The sequence below is a fragment of the Cantharellus anzutake genome (genome assembly GCF_015039405.1).
Source record: "Cantharellus anzutake strain C23 chromosome Unknown EI90scaffold_238, whole genome shotgun sequence".
NCBI classification, from domain to species: Eukaryota; Fungi; Basidiomycota; class Agaricomycetes; order Cantharellales; family Hydnaceae; genus Cantharellus; species Cantharellus anzutake.
In genome coordinates, this window is record NW_024067188.1 from 62,271 (window position 1) to 89,186 (window position 26,916).

Consider the following 26,916-nt stretch of genomic DNA (forward strand, 5'->3'; position numbering starts at 1 on the left):
CGTAGAGGTATCAGATTTTCTGGGATCGGAGGACTTTGATTGGTCGGTATGAGTGGGATCGGGGCTGGGACTTCTGCTGAACAGCTGAGCTATAGCGTGCCGAACAGACTTCCGCTCCTTCCGGCCTCGAGAACTACCACCAAAAGTAGTGAAAGGATTAAGACGGAATCTATCAGATCCACCGTGATCTGTGCTAGCTGCATCGCTTTCAGTTGGAGAAGAAGTGATCTGGAGATTGGGAACAGAGTTCGAGGGCTGCGATGGGCCACCGGGAGGCGCAGGAGGGTGTCCCCTTTTGGAAAACTTTAATCGATCAGACATCGCAATCGCGGAGGGCGTTGTGGGCGAAGAGGAGAGTTGAGCTACCTCAACCACACGACATCTAAGGCAGTACTGTCCTAACCAAGTTTGTACAGGGGCAATGGGGATTGGGCGAAAGGAAGTAATTAAAGGATTCGCGGATTCTTTTATCTTTTCTTGAGCTTCTTCTCGGAGCTTGAATGAATTGCAATTCTGTCAGTAAATGGCGTGACATCGTTGGAATAAGCGTAATATCCACTCACTTTACATAAATGGACGGAACGCCGCAGGGATTACAAAGTCGAACCAAATTTCGCGCATTAAAGAAGGCAGTCTTCCATTTCCGTTCATCTCCTAGTAGTTGGACAACTCATTAATTATCGTTGAGAAATCGAAGGGGTGCGCAGTAGTCCCGAGGAAAAACCCTCTGAAATCCTTTTTTGAAAAGAATACTCTATCGTATCACTCCCGATTCGAACCCTGAATTCCTTCTTCGTTGCGTGATAAGTAATATTTGCCATGTCCTGAGGAACGTTCCGAGCGGCTTGTCGGGAAAAATCAACAAGTCGGAAAATTGGTTCCAAGCTCGCCATCACCTCCTCGGCTATTCCTACGTTATTCCTTATATAATCCCTAGGAGTTTATGGGTCGCATCTTCACGCCAAACCCCATCTCAGCACCTCCGCCCTCGCGAATACCAGGTAACATGAAGTCGTTAGTCCTTCAGCGGCCCAGCGGTGCGGATCTGATTGTTCTTGAGCGAGTTCCAAGCCAAGTGGCTCCATGCCGAGCGCGAGGAGGTTAGCGTGAAAGCACGCAAAGTGTTCCAATGGGAGTGCGGGCGTCCCACCTCCATGGAAGTGACGTAGAGGAGACCACGAGTCGGGGAGGGGAAGGGCGGGGAAGTGCATAGTGTCCATAGCACAGTCAAGGATTTGAGGTCTAATTTGGATTTTAAGCAAGGGTTGTGAACAACGGGAGTCTCACGCATGTCCAAAGTCGCTGTTCGGACTTGCCAGAGAAGTGACCTTTCAGCAGACACTCGTACTGAAATTGGAAAGCACCTCAATAAATCAGAGATGCCACTGTAAGATGAGGATATCACTTACCGCACTGTCTGCCACACCGCCGATGAAGTAAGCAGTGGGCTAAGTGCAGATCACGACATTTGTCTCCAAAACTAGTTGGACCCAACTTGAAAGGCACACGGAACACACTTACAATCAGGCTAAGTACCACTCTCTACGGCCTTCCACACCCAATCCTTCGTCTGCGTCTCCTGTAAAAGGTCGGTGATATCATCTGACCTAAGGGGAAGACTCCTTTCTCGTCCAGTAAGGTGCGCGAGGCACATGAACTCCATCTTGCATGTGGCAATCTTCACAAGGAGTACTATATACCGTTCCTGACCCTACGTTGTTGTAATTGATGATGTGATAAATTGGTGTTGGTGAGTGAGCGAACACCCCGCTGTGCCTTGTACCGAGTAGCCGGACAAATCTACAGGCGGACAGCAACCTACCCAAGTGGCGAACTTTGATATGTTGTTTCAAAGAAAGAGATTTCGCCATTTTAAGTTGGAAGAGATTCACCATCGTAATTCCCAATGACGGTTCCGACGCACATGCAATGGTCTTTGGATCCAAATGGGACGGGATGCAATTTGCCATCATGGGATATATTGGTAGCCATGAGTGGACGCTCCCCTCACTTCGAGTCCTCACTACAGATGATAGCAGCCTAGTAAACCAATCCGAACACATGTGAGTGGAGACTCCACAACTTTATTTCCATGTATTTGTTTCGAGACCATGGCACTCTCACGAGCAGCAGCTTGAAGTCCTGCAGCTACACACATACACGTACACATGCCTAGTAAGCCAGAAACCTCGTACAACTCCTGAGTCCCGGGGATTTATTTTATTATCCCACCTCAACGTCATTCGAGAAAATGCTGATGCAACACTTGTCGCAAGAGAGTGACTACCTACCCATATTTTTGCTGTCCAGATCGGCTCTCGCTCTCTATTCCTTACTCGCACAATCTGCAAGCTTCAGCCGACGTAGAAAATAACAGATCTAGAGAAGTTCCCATATCTGGGAATACTCATCGTCCTTCGTCCAAGTTAACCCCAGACCATTTTCCTCTGGTAAGTCATCACTAACAAATATTCCAATATACTTTCACAATTGCTGGAACAATCGAGTTGGACCTAGACTCTCTACGAAATGCTTTTCCTTTGAAATTCTTGTAGGATGATGCGCAGTAAACGTGCACCACTTGCAGCGCGCTATCCATTGCAGATATTGAACCCAGGCTGCCCACCTTCTGTTAAATTATTCTGGATCGTGCAGATGTGTTATTCTGTAGGTAGGGCTGCGGGGATCGGATGGATTATATGGATTGATGGCCAAAGGGCCAGGGTTGATGCTGGCACGTCGAGGATCCAGATGTGTCAGGTTCCGAACACAATTAGACAGTTGAATAAAGAGTTACTGTTTCTCGGCATGCTTCCTTCCGCATTGGTCTTGGGATTTAATCCGAATGTGGCGCAAATTCCCTTTTGGGTTTTCAACTTGGCCGCAGGTTTCGGCGCAACAACGTTGGCGTTATTTAGCCCGATGCACGTTTGGCCCCATCTCTCCTAGCTGAGTATTAGTAGGGATCTTCACTAGACGCTTGTACACACATATATCTAGCACTTATATATCACGTTGGTCTTTTTGTTACATTACTTATGTGCAGCTGAGGATAACCGTCGGGTGACATGATGGAACTGGGAAAGGAAATATCGATCTTTCAGTACGTTCAAAATGATAACGGAAAATTTGCTTCGGTCAAGCCTTTTAGTGCCTCAAATGGACAGGTATGTTCATTCTGATACGGAGTGAGGAAAGTATGAAAAGAGCAAAGTCAAAAGGTCTGGTCGCAATGCTGAGCATTCATTTTGTCCGACCCGGGACGAAACGACAGCGCAAGGGAGGAATGGTCGTAGAGCTGTTGAAGTCTCCGAGCTTTATTTATACTCGAAGTCCAGAAAGATGGAAGCGCGACGCGATTCCCCCTTTGACAGTGGATAGAACGTGCAAAGGCAAATAGGAGGATATTGCAATTGACCACGAATATCCTAAATGACTTGGCTAAGATCAACAACAATTGGAGCTGTCTGCCAGCCTTGGAGAAGGATTCGAGTCCCATCTTTGCTGGATCGAGGGCTGTACAGAAAGGTAGGATCAGACGGAACTTGATCACCATACCAAGCGCCTAGACCTTTGGCACCAGTAAAAACGACTGGATCATACTCCTGGGGAATAATGAATTCTAATTTGCCATTGAAGAGCACTGGTATCCCCCTGCGTTTTCCCCTGGTTCCGAACAGCGGGGCTCTTCCAGCAGCGGATGAATGGATCTCAAGCCTCCGCAACTTCTTCATCCACCCTTCCGACTCCTCCGGCTCCTCACTTGGCAAGAGAACATAAAATGGACACTTGATCCAGGACCCGTCCAAGTTATGCCCTGCATGTGTTTCGGAATGATGTATATCTGCTACTTCACCTTCTGTCAATGAAAGTGTAGGTCGAGCAGATACAGGTGAAGGGATGTGATACGAGCAGGTGAAGGGAACAACAGGATTCATAATCCAAAAATTGAAATCCGTCACACGATAACTCGCAATGAGCTCACCCGAACCTGTCGACCAGGTGAAAGCACTGAGGCCATCGAAAGCGCCGACATAACATGCTCCCGGAGAAAACCCGAGCGTGCGACGGTGAGGAATAGCGAGCAGAAGGTCATCTGAGTCAGTTTTGATGGATGCAGAAGGCGAAGTAGAAAAATCAGAGGCCAAGATAGGAGGGCTGGAAGTTGGAGTAAAATTATTGGAAGTAGGGGGTGCCAGGTGCTGCATGTGCGGGTCACCCGAAATGGATATGAGAGTCAGGCTGTCGTACCAAGGACTATCAGCGTTCCGTGGAACTCGTATGATAAATAATCCATTATCTGATACTCGAGTTACAGCAGGAAGAGGATTGTTGAGAACAGTACCAAGATTAATGGGGGTCATATCGTGGCTAAGGATGGTGACGTTCCCCTCATTGTCCTCGGTGGCAACTCGGTGGCTTCCATGGACAAATTCGATCCAGACTGGATGGTTGGGTGGATCAAGCTGGAATCGGGAAATTGTGTGCTGATGGTCGATATCGGTGAGTTCGATGACACCACTGCCAAAACCAAGAGCTACATGGTGACCGTCAAGGGAGAGCGCCGCGCATGTCACGATACCGTTACGAACATCAGGGTCGTTGAATAGGGCATCATAAACACCCCGACTACCAGCCCACTTTGGCAAATTAGGTAGCTTCGCCTCCATGAGCATTCGAGCATCGAGTGAATCCTCACTCAATGGGATTCTGTGCCCAGAAAACTCGCCAGAAATGGTGAAGATCCGGACGGAATCGGAGAGGTGGCCATACAGTTTGTGAAAAGGTGATGAGGGTGGGGTGAAAGGAAGGGTCGATCGATGGAGGTGCCATGGCATCAAGGAAGTCACACCCAGATACTCCACAAATTGCTTTTCTCGGGCGACTTTCAAAAGTTTGAATGAATCGCAATTCTGTTCAAAATAACATCATAAATAATCGCGATGCAATGATTTTATTTACCTTGAATTCATCAAATCCATCAGGGAATCCTTTGCCATGTTCATCGAACGACGCCAGGTGGATAAATGTAACCAAGTTTCGCGTGAGGAATGTATTAAACTCGTTCTGCAAATCGGACCTTTGTGCAAAGAGTTGTGAGGGGTCTAAGTGTTCTAATAGGTATTCACGAGCATATTGGAGATGATGAGCATATCGGAGACGAAAAGGCGGAGGACGTTCTCTCTCAGGAAGATTACTCCATTTCCCCACGTCTCCTAAAGGGAGAACAGTGGGCAACCCAAACACATCCCGCTCACAACTATTATTGAAAAATCGGAGGAGTGGCAGTCCGACGAAATACTTATCCGCATCCCTGATAAAGAATACCTTGTCGTTTTCATTACCAATCGGATTCCCCATTATAAACTCTTTCATCGTTGCATGATAGAATTTCACACCCTGCATCTCCTCTGGGGGAGGACTCTCTGAAGAAAGTTTTGAAGAAATGTCAACAATTGAGCGAATTGGTTCCAATATGGCTAGGACATCTTCCTTGGCAATTCCTGACAGCTGCGATATAAAAAACACACCCAGTGGCTCGAATGCTGCATTGATTGTGGCAACCACTTGGCGATACTTTTCCGCTATATGTTTGCGGACTCCAGATGAGCCAACCATATAGGCCCGGCGAAGTACACGCAGGTACTCCATGTTGACATCAACAGGGGCATCAATCAGATCACGAAAGTATTGGAACTCAGATTGAAGGGTTGCACCACGATGAGTTTGAAGGGAGACATCCCGGACTCGGATTGAGGCGATAATGGGCAATCCACGACACGCTGAGACAAACGCATCGACTTCGTCTTTTGATGGTTTCCAGGAAGAGCTATCGATACAACCCTGAAGGCCTTCATCCACCATGCAGTGGATAGTGTGGAAGTTCTCTTCCTCAGCGACAATGTCCATGTCTTCACAGGGTATGACAAGACCCTGAGCTCGAGCTCTAACCCAAGCCGATACAACGGATGACTCTGGCCGACAGCTGACCAACACGGCAAATGCGGCAGGGAGCTCATCAAGGATACGTACTAGCTTCATTAAGGACTCAAGTTCCTCCTGAGTCCCACACTCGTCCAGTCCATCCAAGACGATGATGGAGCGCTCCTCACCCAAAGATGAGAGTTGGTACATGAGATCGACAATCAAAGATCGCATCTGCTCCTCCAGAGTGGAATCTCGGAGGTCCTTTAGTGCTGAGGACTGTCGAAGTTGACTGACAAGGAGACCCTCATACTCGGCGTTAAACAAGGCAAGCTGACGTGCAAGAGTAGAGGGGAAGTGTTCAATCGAAGCAAGTCCTTCCCCCATCCGATTTTTGTCCCAGAAGAAAGATGCCGCCAAGCGACCCTGTTTGTTAAGAGCCGAGGCGACACTCATTGATATAGCAGTCTTTCCAGTACCTGGAGAGCCACGAAGCCAGACGAATCGGTGCTTCCGTTGCTCCAAATGATCGAGTAGCCATTCCCGGATCTGGACACGTGTATTCTCCAGGCATTTCGACTTGCTTTTCACGGCAGAATATCCTGCATTTGCTTTGTGGAGTTTTGAGAGTTCATCTGAAACGTCATTAGATTCCAAGTGGTGAAATCAATGGAGAACGACAAACAGTCCACCGAGAGCCGAATTGTGTGGAGGAGATTTAGAGTTATCGCAGCAGTCTATGGAGAATCTCTCAGTAAATCTTTTAACAGCTTCGACGTAGACGAAACGAACCGAAAAGCGGGAGATAGCATCGCGGATGCACGACTTCACGGCGCTTATTTCCTGGGTTATCTCAGTCGCTAAAATCACTCTCTTGGCAAGCTTTTGACGTTTGAGTGCCTCAATTTGCTTTAATTGTTGTTTTAGAGCTCTGTGACCGAGAGTTAGGATTTGGGCGAGAGAGAATGATGAAGTGAATGCACGTACGAGTTAAATCGTTGAATCAGATCACGTATCTCGGGAGGAACTTGGCCATTCCACAACTGGAGAGGCCTAAAGATCGTTTCGTGAGCGCTTCGAACTTCATCGTCTAATCCTTTGAGATTTTCGTCATTGTTGTCGATGGTCTGCATGAAACATGGAGGTTATTTGATCAAATCGCAAAATCGCACTTGCGAACCTCGTAAACTTGGAGCCACTCCAGGAGTATACTTGGTATCTGATCGAGGTTTGGAATAGGGACGAACTTAACAGCAGAGGCGGCAGTTTGGAGAACGAGCCTTGTGGCGGCGATGACTGTTTTCTTTCCGTCACCAGCATGGACGGCTGCAGATGACGGTGTTAGATTTATTGAAGATGGGGTACCCAAGTTCACGCCTGTGCGTCCTGGTAGTGGGTGGGGAGTTTTAGTGTTGCCATGGATTATACGCTCGCTGGGCATCATGTGAGAGGAATCAATGGCCCCATCGGAGGACTTCGATTGGTCGATATGAGTGGGATTGGGACTAGGACTCCTGCTGAACCGCTCAGCTATAGCGTGCCAAACAGACCTCCGCTGCTTCCGGCCTCGAGAGGTACCACCAGTAGTAGTAAGAGGCTTAAGGCGGAATCTATCAAATCCACCGTGATCTGTGCTAGTTGTTGCATTGCTTTCAGTTGGAGATGAAGTGATCTGGAGGTTGGGAACAGGGTTCGAGGGTCGCGATGGGCCACCAGGAGGCGCAGGAGAGTGTCCTCTTTTGGAAAACTTAAGTCGATCAAACATCGCGTATCAGCAATTGCAGAGGGTGTTGTGGCCAGAGGTGAGTTGAGCGCCCGCCACGCGACAAATCAGGCAGTGCACAAATGAAGTGGGATGGCGAATATCGAAGTGCCCCTTTGTAGACGCAACACCTGGATAGGGCATTAGGTACACTATCAAAATAATTAACAATAACGAAGTTCACCACGCCGACTACATACCCTTGAGCAATTTTTAGCATAGTTTCAATTATTGATGGTTATTTGGTTCGGACCCCGGTCCTAACTCCTCACCTTGACCAAAAACAGCTCTAGGTGTCTTCCCCCCCGTATGGGGATCCAGGCTACTGACAGTGGACTGTATCTGAATGGATGTCTTTGTATGATGCCGACACAAGCTTACACTAGAAACCAAGATTTTTTGGCTTGCGCTTCAAGACTATCGCAGCAGGACTTCTCTCTGCATGTCCACTTCCCTTAATTCTAATCGGCGGCCTCGCACTTCCGGGTATTCAAGTAGTGAAGATGTCCTATTTCGCTGTCGTTCTAAAACATGGAATACGTCGTTGCCACGAGTTACACAAAGTTTTCGCGTAGGCGAGAATATTTAATCAAGCCCATCGATTGATTCGTAGCCATATATCCTTCTTCCCGACGGCAACAACCAGTGAAGGGGGAAGAGGTGTAAGGCAGGCTTAGATACCAGGAATAGTAGGCGGGAATAGCAGGATGTGTTGAAGATCTTAGCTGTACGTCCGAAGCCTTGAAATTTGATAAATGTGTAACAATGATTTCCTCCGGGGAAAATGCCCTCTCCGTCGACATAACTGATGGGCCGAAAAGGCAGAGATGGGGAAGAACTGAGCAAAGGTGAAAAGGTGAACAGGGCCCCTGTAAGAGGGATCAGGGTCAAGGGCCTGGGGCGGGGTCGATATTTATTTTGTTGCTTTCAGTCGGCCCAACGGCGTTGGAACATATGATTCCATGAGCTCTCCGAGGAGGGGATCAACGATTCAGTTGTTAGATCAAACACCAAATCGCATCCGCAGGGTGCTCAGCGGAGACGCCCGACTAGACCTGAGCACGCAAATAAAGTTGATAATTTGATGCACGGTGTCAACACGAGCATATTGGTAATATGACATCCTCCTTGTCCGGCTAGTCGTGGCGTCATCCTACAGACAGCTGGCCTCCGATCTTAAGCCGTCGTGAGTCCGGGCACATGGTTCTAAGCATCGTTTCCAGGTGCGAGAACACTGCCTGGTTTTGCTGGGGCACGTAAGTGTGGTTATGTCAATTTGTGAGAAATCCATCATCAGCAGTATTTGTCAATTCAATCGCCGTCAGAGATCAATTCAGTACAAGTGATGACGTGAAAGACTTTAGGGTACCACTGAATTGTCTGAATCATCATGTTATTCAATCATTACTGTCGGCAGCCAAATCGCTCAAGAAATGATAATGAGTTTTGTGCAATCAGTAGCGTATATAAGGAGGGGTAGATTCGAGGATGCCCTGGTCAGCCAGCCAGTAATTCCTCCCAAACTCTCTACTACCCACCCTCAGCTTTATTATCTTCTACAAATCGTAGCCGAGAATGCCTCTCTTCGGAAATTGGAAGCGAAGCTCTGTAGGCCCTTCGACCAAGCCTGTCAATTCTCACGCCGCTATGGGGACACAAGCCAAACCAGCCGGGGGACGAGCCGACGCGTTCCTCAAAACTATCGCCGAGCGTCGGACTGTATACGCCTTGACGAAGAAGTCCTCAATACCAGATGAACGTGTTGTCGAGATAGTTCAGCATGCTGGTATGTCATCATCTCTTTGTCTCATCGGAATGGCTGGACTAATTTACTGGGATCGTCGACGCAGTCTTGCACTCTCCCACTGCGTTCAACTCCCAATCAAACCGTGTCGTTGTTCTCTTTGGAGAGAACCACTCAAGGCTTTGGGACATCGTCGCCGAGTCCTTGAGGAAAATCCTCCCAGCCGAGCAATTCGAAGGGATGTTAGGGAAAGTGCGCTCCTTCCAGGTTAGTCCTTCCTTCCCCCTCCTATAGACGCGAGAGACTAACGCGTACCTTTCTATACTATAGGCCGGATACCTCACAATCCTGTATTTCGTCGACACAAAAGTTGTCAAAGGACTCGAAGAACAGTTCCAAGCATACGCAGCAAACTTCGCGCCGTGGGCCCAGCAATCTATTGGAATGCTCCAATCCAACGTTTGGGTTGCCCTGGAGAAGGAAGGACTTGGCGCCAGTTTACAACATTACTCTAACCTGATCGAGGCGGAAGTCAGGAAGGTATACAACATCCCTGAAGAGTGGAGTAAGCACCATTTCTCATCGGAAGATGATCGGGATTACTAACGAGTGGTTTCTTTAGGCATGGTCTCCCAGCAGCCGGTTGGTGTTCCTGCTGAGGGCTGGAAGGCGCCTGAAAAGGACTCTAAGCCTCTCGAGGAGACCGTCAAGGTCTTCCACTAAACTATATGGACCTTCATATTGCCATTTACGCCTTGTCTGCGTAGACACATACCTAGTTATTCTTGCGATTGGATTAATAATCATCGAGAGAGACGCACTACTGGAGACGCATGAGGTTGTTCATTTGTACATAAGATGCAAACCCAACATCACAGGTGGTTTTCCACGTTGCCGGCGAACGAAGTGTTTGGAAGGATCCGATGGAAGATTATTACGGAAGTCGGAATTGCCATCATGATGCATTGCTAATTATAGTTGTCTATTTATCCTTTGTTCCCACCTTTAATAGATCGTAGCAGTAAGGATGTCAATCTCATCACCTCATGGGGACCTCGAAGAAAGGAGCAAAAGTAAACCAAACCCCCTGCTTGCCGAGGGCGGACAGCATTGGACGGGCAAAATAGCCTATGATGAAAAGTGTGCTGATTAGAAAATGGGAGTGATAAGAAATACGGAGGCCTAGCGACTCAATTTGTATCGCACGAGGCAGGATAAGGCAATGTGCAGTACAGCGATACTCCGTTCCAAAGGTTAAGTGCTCCTGACCGTGCCAACAAACGCAAGCGCTGTGTTGCGGTAGAGACTAGGGTCGTTAACGTCTCACCAAACACTTGGGCAGATGGAAGTTGTTTGCCGAGGTCACCCTTGAACTGGTTCAAGCTGCGTGTGGCCGTTACACCGCCACGATAGTCAGAGGGCTGGCGTTCAGCAAGCCTAGACCATTCATCCGGGATTACATTTCTGGCATGTCCCGAATTGGCGCACAACGCATAGTACCTCGAACTGGGAGCCTTACTTCCTTGGGGGCCGTGATGCTTAGCGTATCGGCACGTTAATCGGAGTCCATGAGGGCCCAAGCGGGCACCATTTTATTAACGGTAGCTGCCACTTGATGAACGAAGCAGTTCATATCCCGTTAGAACGTGAGGAGAAGCACAATGATCCGCCCACATCACTCTTTTCAACAAAGAACATCCATGTTGATAATCACAGCACCGCATGGTTACCATTGTCGAATGCTGGATCAATGCCTGCAACATTCTATGACGGGAATGGTAATGAGCTGAGGTGCCGAAGTCGAAGACCACCCATGGGAAGAAAAGACAGCCCAATAACAGGCGGGCTGGGAAGTAGGAAGGCCTCATATCAGTGACAGATTCAGTGGCATTAGACCACACGAAATCACTAGTGCTTTGGGAGGTTTATGAGAGGGCTGCCGATAGTAAAACGAGCCTAGGGAAGCTTAAAAGGCCACTTATCTCATCTCCTTCGCTCGAAAAGCAAAGTGTAGGATCAACTGGAGCTAGGGGGTGTACTCTAAGGCCATGCGGTTGTGTGGTTTTCTGGGAAATGGCATAACACCTTCATAGGTAATCATTACGAGTCGTTGAACCGTGGCGCGTCATCTGGTTAAATGTTAACCAAATATGATGTTCCTCCGAATACCTCCGAGATTGAAACGGCGGCGAGCGTTAAATCAAGTTCACCCAGGAAGCCTGAGGGACAAACATGAAATCCTGCAAACGAGCTCCAAGAGACGGAGCTGAAACACAACTTGTGCAATAGAATGAGGGACTCCGAGGTAGGGTTTGACATGGGTATCCAAGTCACAGTTAATGCCTCTTTGCAATGTCAATTGGGTCACAGTTAGTACCAAGTGGCCTGAATCCAAGGACGTCATTCGGTCCAGTGGAACAAGCAACGAATGTCATTAAAGCTCCATATACGCCATAGTTCATTCTTACGAGGCTAGCTCGGGAAAGAGTGAAGAAGAATCAGTCATGCATCCACTAAAATTTCTGTGCATGTTGACGCCATAGGGCGTCTGCAATTTTGACCGTGTCACGGGTATCGCGAACATCATGAACGCGAATAATGTCGCATCCCTGCTGGATAGCTGCAACGTTAACCGCAACAGTAGCAAAATTCCGTTCTAATGGTGGTGCCTGAGGTCGTCCGATCAATTTTCCGAGAAAAGATTTCCGAGAGGCACCAACTAGCGTTGGCATTGACTCAAGAACGGCAATAGACCCATCATCCGGCGACGACAAGGCTTGTTTCCTGGAAATATACTCACCCATATGATGGCTTCCGTGAGCATTAGGCGTCAATGATCTGGAGGCAGTGAAGTCGCGCAAACCCCGAATAAGGTCTAGGTTCCCTCCTACTGTCTTTGAGAATCCAATCCCAGGGTCAACAATAACATTCCATCTCCACACCCCAGTCTCCATAGCCTTAACCACTTCCGCGCCGAGTTCCTCGCGAACGCTTGCCATGACTCCTTTCGGTTCATAGCTATTATCCTTTCCCGCGTCGGTGCCTCTAGAGTGCATCATAATCACTGGAACGGCTAGTTCACTGGCCAAGGCTAGCATGCCCTTTTCTCTTAGAGCACGGACATCATTGATGCAGTTGGCACCCCCTTCCAAAACCGCACGGCGGGCAACCTCTGCTCTAAAGGTATCCACAGAGATTGGAATCGTGACACCCGCCTTACGGAGAGCACGACAGACTGGTACAACACGCCCTATCTCGTCTTCAGTGGACACTTCGGCAGCACCGGGTCTGGTAGAATAGCCCCCAACATCGATAATATCGGCGCCATTGGCCACTGCATTTAATGCGTACTCTACGGCGGAGGAGATCGTGTTGTGGAGACCACCATCTGAGAAGGAATCCGGAGTATAGTTCAGTGTCGCCATGATATACGTTTTTTCTCCAATAAACCATTGAGTGGAGGGGCATGAAGGGGTCAAATCCAGAGAGGCAACAAGTGGGGTGCAAGGAAACGAAAGAACCTTGCGAAGATTACGTTCCGGGATATCTTGAAACATTTCTAAAATGGTTTTAGTGGAATGAGGTGGTTTGTAACCAGGAATCATGCTCGCATCCACAGTCAATGCCTGAGACCAAGGAAAGTGGGTGAAAGAGTGCTTACTCAGCAAGCGGCCGGAGGACGAATTCGCGCTCCGACATGCGCGGATGGGGGATAATCAGTTGGCGTCTGATTACAATGTTGGAGTCGTCGATTTTTTCTTCATCTGATATAATAACATCGTCGTAAAGGATAATGTCAAGATCAACAACACGAGGTCCGTTTCGAAAAGTAGGGGTACGACCAATCGCTTGCTCGACACGCTTAAGGGCACCTAGCAACTCGTGAGGGGTGAGGTTGGTCTCGACCTAATGTTCACCATTAGTTGTTGATCGTAGTGCGAAGATGGCTTGTTCTAACCAGGCACGCGGCGTTCCTAAATTGAGGTTGATTCTCCACATACATAGGTTCACTGTGATACATAAAGCTTGTATCGATGACCTTAATTCCAATTTCCCTGAGTGCCATTAAGGACTGCTGAATGTTGGCTACCCCCTCCCCGATGTTGGATCCCAAAGCAATCGCCGCTACGTGACAGCCATTTGTGTCGCCTGTCACTTGCGGTAGCCATGGCATTTGAAGATCCGAGAGTTTGCGGGTAATAGACACCTCCGCCGAGGACGCGAACATAATGGCATTAGGTTTGGCAAGACTAACAGTAATTTGGGATATTAAGTGCTTCCCTGACGCTGTCGAGTACGCAGAGGGACTTGTGAGTGCAGCCCGAGCCGCCCCTGTCACAAAAGCTTCCACCGTTTCGTATGATGACGCAAGAGAGAACTTGATGGGAGAACAAATGCTTGATCATCTAGAAGCAATTGTGTGCAAAACAAACCAACGTACGACCACCACCGAATCCGCTATACCACCGTAATCGAACGGAGTCAGAGGGGATGGCAAAGGGAATCTTGAATCCCTGAATCCCAGTCGAACATCCATCTCCACGTTGATACGGATCAGCTGTTTGTGAACTCGCTCCCAAGGGTTGATTCCAATAACAGTGAAAAACTCAAGATCCCGAATATAAAAACGAGAGGCAGCGATTTTTGCGACGTCTCCACAGGTGACATCGCCCCTTTGAGCTGTCATCTTGATTCCAGCGCCCTTGGCATACAAGTGAGCTCGAGGCTTCTCGACCTCGATGTTGATCTCGTCCAAGTTGGGGAATGTCTTCAGGCAGTCCGTGCAAAGTGCGTATCCCAAAGTCTCGAGAGAGTTGATCTCGCCGCCTGGAAGTATTCCAGCGACCACTCTTTCAATTAATTTTGCAAGGGTGCCATAGTTCACGGAGTTAGGCAGGGAGTCTGACGATGCCGCTAATTCGACTGAGAGAGGTGCTGCGGCTGATATGACCAATGGTTGTGATAGCTCCTCCGACCCGGGTTTTGGCCACTGGAATGCACCAAGAGGAGCTCGGACTGAGAGCTTGTTGAGAATTATCTTGTCCATCAACTGTGCCACGTGCCACCCTTCAGTCCCCCGACGCGGCAGAACCCGTCACTCACTAGGAACACTCTTCGCATAATAGAGGACAACCCTGGTCTCAGCACTCATACCTTTCCCTCGCGTACGCCATATCTACTGATGGCTCTTCACATGCTGATCATCCACGCACGTTTAGTTCAACATGGTCTTTACACGACAAACCAGAATCATGACATTGGTTGAAATGGGAAGTATATAAAAATGTTGATGCAGTTGTGTTGGCAGTGAAACGAAGAATAAGATGATGGTGAATCATTTTGGAGCCTTCCAACATGCAGGTAGCTAACGTAAAACAGTTGTGTAACAAGCGATGTTGATGTGCAGCATATAGGTTATGAGGCAAGCGTAAGCTACGGCCAGAATGGAGGGCATGCTGAAAGAGGAAGGTGAAGGCCGGTTCGCTGGTGTATTCACTCAAGAAGACAACAGCCCACAAAGAGCAAGTGCTGCATCCATCTCTTTTTGCCTCGTTGAACCACCGGAAGCAGATCGTTCTTGATGTGTACGCTTCTTGGAGGTTGATACGGGGAGCAAAGGGGTGGATGATGCTCGTACGATTGGGGTCCCCTGAGCATTGCGCACAGTGCGTATCTGAAGCGTCGACGGAATACGCAGCGTCGAGAAGCTTTTGGAACCGAGAGTGTGTGGTCGAGAAAGTGTGCGCGAGTTTCCGTAGGGCTTCTCTAATGCCTTGGAGGGCAACGGGGGCCCGTATGGTGTCAGTTCTGGCAAGCGAGTGGAGGTGGTTGGAATTGATGCGAGTGATTGGCAATCGGACGGCGTCAGGACTTCCTGGTCTGTCTCTTCTGATACTTCTGTCATGGTATCCGGAGACTCTGTCTCTTCTGTACAAGAAGCCGAAGACACGTTTGCACACGCCCATTCCATAGTGACATTAGGTTTCCGTTTCAGTGATGAGAACGAGCTGGAGTTAAAGGCAGGGGGCCTCGAGATAGCAGGCATATGCACGGACGAAGTGGGAGGAGAGGGGCTCTTGTCCCGATGAACTGGTGGGGGAGAGCTAGGAGGCGAAGATACCATATGTTCCCAGATATAACGCGCGTGTTGGGGGTGGTAAGACGTGTTGTAAGCAGATCGGGGACGGGGTTGGGGTAGCTCTCTCGTGCATGCAACTTCATCCAATGTAGGAAAATGCTGCTGACGGGCTCTCGACGTTTCTGCTGAATGAGCTCTCCGGAAATTGCTAGTTCTGGATTGATACCAGGCTTTGACAGCGCGCACCTCACTGTGGAAATTGATAGGATACAAGGTAACATGCAGGGCTTAGACCTAGCTTACACATTGAGATGGTTAGCTATCAAGCATTCCTGCGCATGCGTGGGGTTATGGTCTTGGGTGAAGGCGCGCTCCAACACGGCGACATGACGAACAGTAAGATGCTTTAGCCGTGGTTCCGGCGTGCAAACGCGTGTGATGTGAGCTGAGATTCCTAGGGCCGCCGACTGCGATTGTTGAGTACATAGAACCCTCTGTGAGTCATTCTCCTCAGCTGAGCGACCAGCTTCTGGCGTCGGTGGGCAGACATTAACAATAATCGTAGGGTTGTAAATCGTGGCCTTCGCGTCTTCTGCAATCCCCAACATCCGTCTCTCAATCGGCATAACAAAGCAATCGAGAGACGGACGAAGTTCGCCTTGTTGAACGCGTTGCGACGCGTTGTCCGTGTTGTTTGGGATTCCCGGGCTTCTCCGGGTGCTACTTATGTATTTAAGGATCACGCGGGCTGAGTAAATAACGTGTCCAATCAATACATATCATAAAATGAGATTTCCGCTGCGATCTCAACTGCATTTGACCCCTCGAGCCTTGTTGGCCAAGAAACTCCCTCACAAAAGCTCCATTGTTAGGTTGCGTTATTCTATGCCTACAGAAATAACAGAAGTGTCAACATTAGGTTACATGTGTGATTCCAGATCGGTACCCTGAAGTGAACTGACCCTCCATCATTGTTCGCCCCACCGGCGATCTAGATGCTCCTGGTGCAATAGGTCCATATTCTCAAGCCATAAAGGCTGGACCATATGTATTCTTATCGGGAAATATACCCGCCATCCCCACGTCAGGAGAAATTGTCCAGGGTGGTATCAAGGAGCAAACGGTACGTGCAATAAAGAGGTTGGTTGATTTCCGTATGGTGACTAATTACCTTCAAGAAACAAGTCTTGCAGAACGTAGATGCAGTGCTAAAGGCTTCAGGAAGCTCATTGGATCATGTCGTCAAGACTACTGTGCGTCGACTCTATCAGGGTGTCCAGTAGACTTTAGCTAAATAATTACCTGTCCGGGCATAGGTTTTCCTTAAGAATCTGGAGAATTTTGCAGAGATGAATGGTGTCTATGCTGAATATTTTGGACGTCACAAGCCAGCTCGTTCGACTGTGGAAGTGGCTCGTCTGCCAAGAGACGTGCTCATTGAGGTTGAGTGCATTGCAGCCTATGATTGAAATACTGCACTCATTTCTGTAACATGAGGTAACAGGAAAGAGTGGAATCCTAAGCATGCATCTAAAATAGTCGAGAATCCGCTCAGCCGTTCGAGTCCGCGGTCAGCGAAATTTTGAGTCGAAATAATATTATCTGTGCGATACTCCTTTCTTGTGTCCACTCGTGAGGCATATATTCCTTTTCTATGGTTTCCTGAACTCGGATCAACTTCCCGTTAAAGAGAGGCTGGTCACCTGCCTAGGATCAACTATTACTAAGTCGCGGAGGACAGGCGGATAACCCTCTGGTATTGACGTATCATTATAAACAGAGCGAGAGAGGACCCAGGTATGGTATGGTAGGGAACCCCTAAATTGACTGCCGCTCTCGCCAGCATTGATGCTCCCAACTGCATGCTGCAGCCAACCTTCAATGGCGTAGAATTCGCTCGAGCAACTCGAGCGTAAACACACTTGCTTTGTTACAATGCTTGGGTTGAAGCACAACATACTCCAAACAAGATAAGTAAACCAAAGGTGGGAAATTGACTCGAACGCGGAACCATGCTCATATGAATCTTGCTGACCGATAATTCGTCATGTGATACAGTCACGCGCACACGCGTCCAAGGACTCGCGTCCTCACGTACAATAACTATGTTCTTAACCCGCTCAGAATATGGTACGCTGCTCAAGTGTCCACGCCTGTAGCATCGAACTCAGCCTCTTTCCCTTACTTTTAGATCGGGGTGTTAACACATTCTCGCCGGAAGGCCGCTTGTTCCAAGGTTAGCACCCAAGTCGCGGTTTTGTCCAAGACTAAATTCCGCATAGTTGAATATGCTATCGAGGCGATCAAGGTATGCCATGTTTTTTGGTGCATGAATTGCGTAATAATTGTTCACAGCTTGGATCCACAACTGTGGGGATTGTTACCCCAGAAGGCGTGACTCTTGGGGTCGAAAAGCGAGTCCAGTCATCATTAATCGAATCATCATCTATCGAGAAAATCATGGAGATAGACACTCATCTGGGCTGTGCCATGTCAGGTCTCACTGCAGACGCGCGCACAATTATCGATCACGCCAGGGTTACATCGCAGAACCACCGTTTCACATATGATGAACCCATCAAAGTGGAGAGTGTGACGCAAGCGGTTTGTGACCTTGCACTGCGATTTGGCGAGGGAGTACATGGTGACGAGGCGTTGATGGTATGTCATCGGCGCTTGCTTTGGGAGTTCCTAAATGCCTTGGACACGCACAGAGTCGGCCGTTTGGGGTTGCGCTGCTGATTGCCGGAATTGACGAGCTTGGGCCTCAACTGTAAGCCCCTTTTCATGTTACGATAATTTGTCTGCTCATTGCATTAAGGTATCACACTGATCCCTCAGGGACCTTCACGAAATATGAGGCAAAGGCCATAGGGAGTGGTTCAGAGGCTGCTCAGAGTGAGATTCAGGATAAATATCATAAGGTCGGTGCCACTAGACAATTTGATTTGCGTTGTTCAACACTTAGCCAATGTGCCCACAGCAAATGACGTTGGATGAGGCACATACTCTCACATTACGCGTTCTCAAGCAAGTGATGGAAGAAAAACTAGATCAGCACAACGTTCAGCTCGCCCAGGCAAGTCTGTTCCCCATAGTCAAATCGGTCTGGAAGTTAACCTTTACCTGGCAGGTAACGAAGGAAAAGGGCTTCGAGATTTTAAGTGGAACCAAGCTCAAGTCTCTGATAGACGGGATGTGATGATGCACTACATGAAAACTGACTTGCAACTTGTACACCTAATATAAGCGCAATCCCAAAGGGCGACATTATAGTTAGTGCTACAAGGTTATATATTGATTGGTCCGTTGGATCTCATTGGTAAGATACTAATTCAATAAGTACGAAGTGCCATGAGCAAGTCTACACAATTGAAACAATACTTCGCGCTATGCTCAACCTGAAGAGGCACTTTTTCGAGAGCGGCAACGGGGGATTAATAGTGATGCTAGAGCATTCAATTTCCACGGTTTCGCTTGCACGGCTTCTTCCGTCGAGGGGTGCAATCATCACCATCGGGATTTGGAGAGGGGCGGGGGCGTTTGGCAGTCTGTTCATCAGGTGCCATAGGGTGCAGTGGCCATGGCGTAAATTCTGGAGGAGGCAGAGCCCCCCCTCTCCCGTTACAGTGGCCGGGAGGGTGGCGATCTTTGGCCCGATCGCGTCCTATCGGCGCCTCGCACGATGGACAGATGAAGTGACCACACCAGGAAGGGATGAAAGATTCGAGTCGAGCCATTAACCTGGGATAAGACCCCTTTCCTTCCTCGATCGTACTGATGATTGGTCCAGTTGTTCGATCTTCACCGTACATCGAGTAGAACGCCCTGATCTCGTCGTGCTCTTCGCGAGTTGGCTCAAACCATTGTTCATCGTGGCGCTCCTCGAAACGGACCCGAAGGGTTGCAAAGAACAGAAGCGCAACAATGTCGATGCGTTGGTTTTTCGCAATGTACGAGATCGCATCGTTCTTAAGATGCACCTGCTGGAGATGCCTCCACCAATCATTTTCCTTCGATGATGAAGCAGATCTTGACTTGTGGAAATTGTCAGAACATAACGGGCACGGTCGGCGATCGTTTGTGCTTATTCCGATAGCCTTTTTAGCCTTTGCATCTCTCTTAACACCGTAGGCATAGAGTGCTCGGGGAATGAAGGGAAGGTCAGAGAAATCTGGCGAAGGACTGTTCGGTGTGTTGTCCGGAGGAGTTGACGAACTGGAGGGAATTGGAGGATTCGAGTCCGAACACCCGCAGGAGCCCACTCGGGTCCCTTGGGATGATGGCTGGGGCAGAACTGGCGCGGGCGCGGAGCATGACAGCCCATACCAGGGATTTGGTTCACCCTCAACGTCGGGGTCTTCTCCTGCGTACTCAGATTGTATGCCCCGCGTGGGATTGGGACTGGTGCCGGAAGGGGAGGAGAACATCGACAACGGTCCGCACGTTCCGTGTCTGTAATCCCAAGAGCCTGCGGAGGCTTCCACTGACAGCGCGCGTAAGGGGAGCAAACGAGAGCCTCCTGCATTGTTATATGGTAGCCTGGTAACAATGCGATTTAACACACAGTTTTTGCATGGATGAAGGCATTTCTTACGTACGTTATCTCGGTGTAGAGGTCCCAAAGAGTAGGCGGACTAATATTGTAACACACTCAAGAGCTGACTGCGACGAACAAGGATGGCCTCTGGCTTACCATTCTGACTGCTCTGGGATGACAATATCTTCATAATTTGGGAGAAGAGACACGAGGGAACCGTGTGTCAATTGGTTGCTATCCAGAATTTACTCAGTGAGCCATCGTTTTCGAGCTATGAACTCTCATACGTGTCAGGTGATGGACGACGAAGAGTGGGGTTGGCCATGCTCAGGTCTTCTCCGAAAATAAATGGGTTCTGTGTCCCTCGGAAGAAATCGAAAAATTGCTCAAACATGTCGAAAGTGTGAGTCGCTGGTTGAAGTGCAGGGTGATGGGGGCTGCCTCAGTGACGGGTCTGAGTTTTTAAGACGTTCACAAAGCTTGGTACCTACCTTCGATATAAACAATGGCCCCTCGAACAAAAGCATGCGCCTTGAATGAAAATCCAGGGAAGAGGGAATGTTTCGGCAATCCGCTTGCAAAGCGTTTCATCAGGCCTCAATTTAGGTGGCCCTGAACAGGGGCCCAATGTTAGGGCACCAAACAACTTGGCCATCAATGAAGAGGAATCTCTTCTGAGAGACAGAGCACTTAAGGAGCAAATCTTGCAGTATAATTCAGCGGGACTTTCTTCGTTATAGTAATACATTATTTTCACTCAATGACCGTATATCACCCTCGAATGAGTGATTGTACAGGGCCAATGGCCAGGTCAGGTGCGAATGCTCATCTCAGGGATTGTGACTGTCGGGGGTGCCCGCCTAAGTTATGGGGCCAAATATTCCCCGATCACCGAGGGAATCACAGCGTCCAATCAAAACCCCAGCGGCCAGATGATACGATTCAAAACGCAAGAGAGAGCAGGGACGACTCTCGCAGAGAGGAAGTAGGGGTGTCCACAAGTGCTACCAAAGCGCTTGAGCGTGCTTTGTTCAGCTAAACTATCCCACGCCATGCCAGTCACATGACTTCATCCCTGGAAGAATCCGGGCCCTGCTCGCAAAGCACTTGAGGTTCCAGTGTTCGGATCAGTGATTCCTCACACATTTTCTATTGTGTGCAGCTGCTGGGACATTCTGAGCCTTCGGATTGCCAGTTTAGCACGGATGAAGATGGCCGATAATGAGAGGTATGCCAAACAAGAGATTCGCGCAAGCGTGGGCTGATGGCATTACCTGGTCATTAGTGTCAAGCGCTCGCTCATCCGGTCGCTAAAGGCCCGTTTGGCGCTGAGCAAAGAGGGAATTAACGGTCGGATTGCAGAAGTCACGGCTTCAGAGTCAGTGCGTTTTGCCCTCAAAGAAATCCACAATCTCAGCCAGAAGTTAGTGTAGGGTGCTCAATAATTCTGGACCCGGGAAATGGCACGCACGGCTATATGCGTTAAGATCCGAAATTTCCGTAATTCAAGAAACCCTGAGTAGTGTCGAAGGAGAATTAGCCTTGGCCCAATGTGGACTCAATCGTTCCTTGAATGCCTCTTCTCCCACCCACCGACTACCTGATCGGCTTCTTGCGGAGATTTTCCGCCTTGGTGCCCAGACAGGCGACGCACGAGACCAAGAATATGCCTTTCTCGCCACTGTTACCTCAGTCTGCCACCACTGGAGAGAAGTCGCTTTGGCTGCTTCATTCCTCTGGACGCAAATAGCTATTAGTGCCGGTCATTATGATCCGCGAATGAGTGCATACTTGAAAAGATCTAAAGTGGCCCCTCTACGACTACATCTTATTGTGGACAATACGTTCATTAAATGGAGCAGGGAGAGACTTGGCGAATGGATCAAGGAGATCGAGCCTTATTTGAAGCGGTGCACACGGCTCTCAATATCCACTTCTCAGCATGCGACAGCGAAGGCCATCTTTCCGCTACATGTACCCATGTCGAATCTCCGAGAGTTCGCGTGGGACGGTGGTTCTCCGCTATCCCATGATGATGACGAAGATGAAGATAACCACACTGTTACTTTCCTCGATCCATCCACTGTCAGCTCCCCTTCATACCGACTTACCTACCATATGGGTGCTGTATCCATGGATTGGAATGATCAGATGGTTTCAAAGCTGGTCACGTTGAAGCTTTACGACTTGGCTGGGCGACCTACCCGAAGGATTTTACAACTTATTCCCCGTTGCACCAGCTTGAAGCGTTTGCGATGGGTTCAGCACCTTAGCGAAGATGAACAGCACACTGAGGCCCTCCCACCCTTCACGTCCACGTCCCTCGAAGTTCTTGACATCGACCTCCCCGACAACAGTGATGAAGAACGCAGTTTCATCTGGAACATGGACTTTCCTTCACTGAGATACCTCTCCATTGCCACTCGCTCCCTGAACACTCGGTGGGCAGACCGGGCCCTGGGGAGTGCGACGCGTTTTCCCCTTCTCATATCCCTCTGGCTGTCGGCGCACGCGTTCACACCGCCAACCATGATAACCTTCTTGCATGCCCATCCAAATGTTGAGCAATTCGGCTGTGGCATCAATCCTAACATCGGTGGTTTACTATCCCTCCTCGTCGAGCCGACATTTGTTGTGCCACGAGATTTCAAATTGTCAAATTTGAAGTTCATCTACTTCCTCAGTTCGTCACATTCTAGCAGCGTCTCCGCCTTGAGCGACTCCATTCGCTCTCTCTTTCGAAGCCGTGCGGGGTACGCGAGTTCAAAAGAGAATGGGAACGAACGCAAGCTGTTCAAGATCCAACTCAATGACGAATCCTGGACAGATCACTTGCCTGAAGACCTGGTGAAACTGAGGCAAGAATATGCCGGACAAGTTATCTTGAGCAATGGTGATGATTCTGTGCCAGATCGGTTCCGGCCCGTATAGGTGAGCCACAGGGTTTTCAGATCATCACTTACAATGCCTCATTCTTCCTCGTGACTAGGAACTTTCCCGCTGTCCCGCTGTTTATGTGTTTTGTTCGCACATCTGATGTCTTCTCGGATTCCTTATTGCATCTCCTAGGATATTGAGGATGTATTTCTAGTAGAAATAATTGTCCTTATTCGATCGGAATCTGACACCCCGCCGAATCAGCAACATCATAGCCATATTTGAGCCTTTGAAGCGATTGAGTTACTACTGGGTGGGTTTCGTGGAGCAGCAATTCTTCCATGACGAAGCTAAGGGTAGCACAGCAGTGTTTTGAACCAACTGATGAGCCAGTCGATCTCGGTGATGTGCTGGGTGAAAGCCATTCCAGAGAGCAAAATTACGGTCGATTGGCAGTATTCTTCCTTAAAAACTCATGACGTCCGCGGTGCCCTATATTTCTCGAGTGGCGAGATGACCGAGCGGTCTAAGGTGCTCGACTCAAGAAATAACTATTCTTGCGCGTCTTCACGTGTCCTATTCGAGTCTCGAAAGAGGCGTGAGTTCGAATCTCACTCTCGTCAAGTTTTTTTTATTAATCCCCCTAGGACAAGGAGCCTTGCTGGAAAATGCGTAGCTCACCTATCAGCATTAATTCCTCTACATACAACTTAATCCTATCCATCTTCATTAGTATTGTTGTATGTGCATACTTGTGGTTTGTGTCGGGGCCTGTGCATGCACATGTGCGGCTCGCTGAGCACATCACAATTTTTTTGGATTTCGCATCAGGAATTCTCCTTTCAATTACCTTTCGACTTTCCATCACCCGTACGGGCACTATCGCACCGAGACCCGCCGCAAGCGCAAGCGTCTGCAGCCAACGGGAAGCTGACCATTGCGAGCAACTCCTTCGGCCACTTATAATTGGACCGGGAAGCCCCGTCGGCTCGCCATCGATTCACGATCTCCCACTCATCGACCACCATGTCCATCACCAAGATCCACGCACGCCAGGCAAGCTTATACCGTCAGTAAACTTTGGATACTGTCAAAAACCTTTTGTTTGCTGCTAGATCTTCGACTCTCGTGGTAATCCTACGGTCGAAGTCGACCTACACACCAAGAAAGGCTGGTTATGACTCCGATCCAACTCATTCTCCCTCGATCATACTCATCCTGGCATTTCAAGGTCGCTTTCGGGCTGCAGTGCCTTCTGGAGCGTCCACTGGTATTCATGAAGCGGTGGAATTGCGTGATGGGACCAAGAGCGAGTACGTTGGAAAGGGCGTTCTCAAGGCGGTTACGAACGTCAACGAGAAGATCGCGCCCGCGCTCACTGAATCTGGGATTAAAGTTACCGCTCAGAAGGACATCGATGACTTTCTGATCAAGCTCGATGGCACCCCAAACAAAGGGTTACTTGGTGCCAATGCAATTTTGGGTGTCAGTATCGCAGCCGCCGTAGCCGGTGCTGCTGAGAAAGTGGGTGATTCAAGATAGTGTTTTAGACTGGTTCCGACTCAATGAATCGCATACATGCAGGATGTGCCATTGTATCAGCATCTCGCCGAGCTTGCCGGTGTCAAGCCACCATATGTGCTCCCTGTTCCCGCCTTCAATGTCATTAACGGGGGCTCTCATGCCGGCAACAAACTTGCGTTCCAGGAGTTCATGCTCCTCCCTACTGGCGCGACAAGCTTTACTGAAGCCCTAAAGATTGGAACCGAAACCTACCATACCCTGAAGAAGGTCATTAATGCCAAGTATGGAATTGACGGTACGTCTTGCGCTTTGAGAGGCCCGCGAAATAGCCAAACGTATTCGATCAGCTACGAATGTCGGTGATGAGGGCGGCTTCGCCCCCAATGTGTCTGGCGCTGTGGAATCCCTTGACTTGCTTGTCGAGGCGATCAAGAAAGCAGGCTACGAGGGAAAGATTCAGATTGCTTTGGATGTCGCTTCCTCAGAGTTCTACAAGGAAGGGAAGTACGATCTCAACTTCAAAGATCCCAACTCGGATCCGTCCAAGTATCTCAGCGGAAAGGAGCTCGCCGATTTTTATGTCTCACTTATTAAGAAGTATCCCATCGTGTCCGTCGAGGATCCTTTCGATCAGGACGATTGGGAAGCTTGGACCCATTTCACCAAGGAGAGCGGAATCCAGATTGTGGGCGATGATCTTACTGTTACCAATCCCCTTCGTATCAAGACTGCTATCGAGAAGAAGGCCTGTAATGGACTTTTGCTCAAGGCAAGCCACGGCAGTACTCGAGTAGATCGTCCCGCTGACAGTACCTAAGGTCAACCAAATCGGAACGGTTTCTGAATCCATTCAAGCGTATGGCGATGTTCCATAAATCGTTGACCCTATATTCAAGATCCATGCATTTTATAGAGCCCAACTTTCTCAGAGCGACGGATGGGGTGTGATGGTCTCCCACCGTTCCGGTGAGACGGAGAACACCTTCATCGCGGACCTGTCTGTTGCCCTCGGCGTCGGCCAGATCAAGACTGGTGCACCAGCACGGAGCGAGCGCGTGGCGAAGTACAACCAACTGCTTCGCATAGAGTAGGTTTTAAGTTAGATATTTTTCAGTGTAGCCGCTAAACCCCATTGACAGAGAGGAGATCGGCGCGAATGTCGAGTACGCTGGCGGGCGCGGATTGTCGGCTGGATTGACTCCTCCTGCTCTCATTTCAAAGTAACTGCCTCCCGAGTAGGAAAAAAATGGTTCGAAATTCTCCTAGAGATGAAAACCGGTCCCCTGATTACATAAGACTGCCAAGTACAAGTACATGTAATATATTTTGTTATCAATGCAATGGCTGTACACGCCGCTCACGTGAATTGAAGGCTGCACGCAAGCCGAACTCCGAACTGCGACCTTGGGCCAGCCTCCGACCGCGTTTGACCCACACGGCTGACGGTTCAACATGCCTTCTGGCGGAGGTCTTTTTTCGCGCCTTAAAGACAGGACGGCCACGCTAGGCGGACGTTCCCCCGGTACACTACCTGCTCAACCGAACAAAATTCTTACAGAGCCTGCTGCACCCAGATTGGTTTTGACAAGCGAGGATGAGAAGGGCACAGAGTTAACTATGTCTCCAGCAAACTCTAGTCGTATCTCAGTTGATTCCTTGCCGGTTGTTGGTACCGCAAGTGGAGCCCAGCCGACTCCAGACCGAGACCGACCGCCGCCCCTGATTCTACAGCCACATGATCTACCTGATATTGACCTCGCGACTCCTACCACAGGGAATGAACCTGTTTCGGCATTAGATACAACACCTCGCCCCGCTCCAGATGCCCCCGTCTTCAACGACCCCTTCGTAGCCAGCAGCAACAGACAGCTCAAGCCCCCAGGGTGGGGGCCAGAGGCAACAAAATCTCCTAGCAGAAAGACATCCCTTGTGTCGCTCCTTCGGAAAAAGTCGTCGCAGAATTCGATGAAGCCCAAAGGATCCCCTGCTTCCCGTAGAGGGTCGCTTGCGTCAAGTGACGGGGGTTCTGTACGAGAACGGCAAGGTTTGGAGCACATCCCCGACAACTCTCCACCACCTGCTTCGCTTGTCATGTCCCCGACAACGATCTCATTACCATCCTCAGCGTATCTGTCCGCTCCATCTAAAGATTCTGATAACATATCACTCCGTTCGAATGTGTCCACTTCTGGAAAGAAGAAAGGCTTACGCGGCTGGAGTAGCCCCAAGAAGGCGAGTGGCCCCGCCGGGGGTATTGCTGGAGCGCTGGCATCATCGGGCATGTCGCTGGCAACCCATGCGACTGGGGGGCAGAATAGCCCCCCCATACCGAGGCCCTTACCAGGTTCCAAGCCTATCAAGGGCGCCACACCAATGCGAAATGGGACAAAACATGCTACAAGAACATCCATAGACAACGTTCTAGCTCGTAGCGCTCCTGGTCTTTCATCCCCGCCAAGGTCATC

At 49.3% G+C, this 26,916-nt stretch overlaps 1 non-coding gene across 1 annotated transcript; it reads left to right on the top strand.

Annotated features, from left to right (window-relative positions):
• Window positions 1-23,434: 23,434 nt before the first annotated feature.
• EI90DRAFT_t316 lies at window positions 23,435-23,550 on the top strand. The gene has a single exon. It is a non-coding gene; the product is annotated as a tRNA-Leu (tRNA).
• The last annotated feature ends 3,366 nt before the right edge of the window (window positions 23,551-26,916 follow it).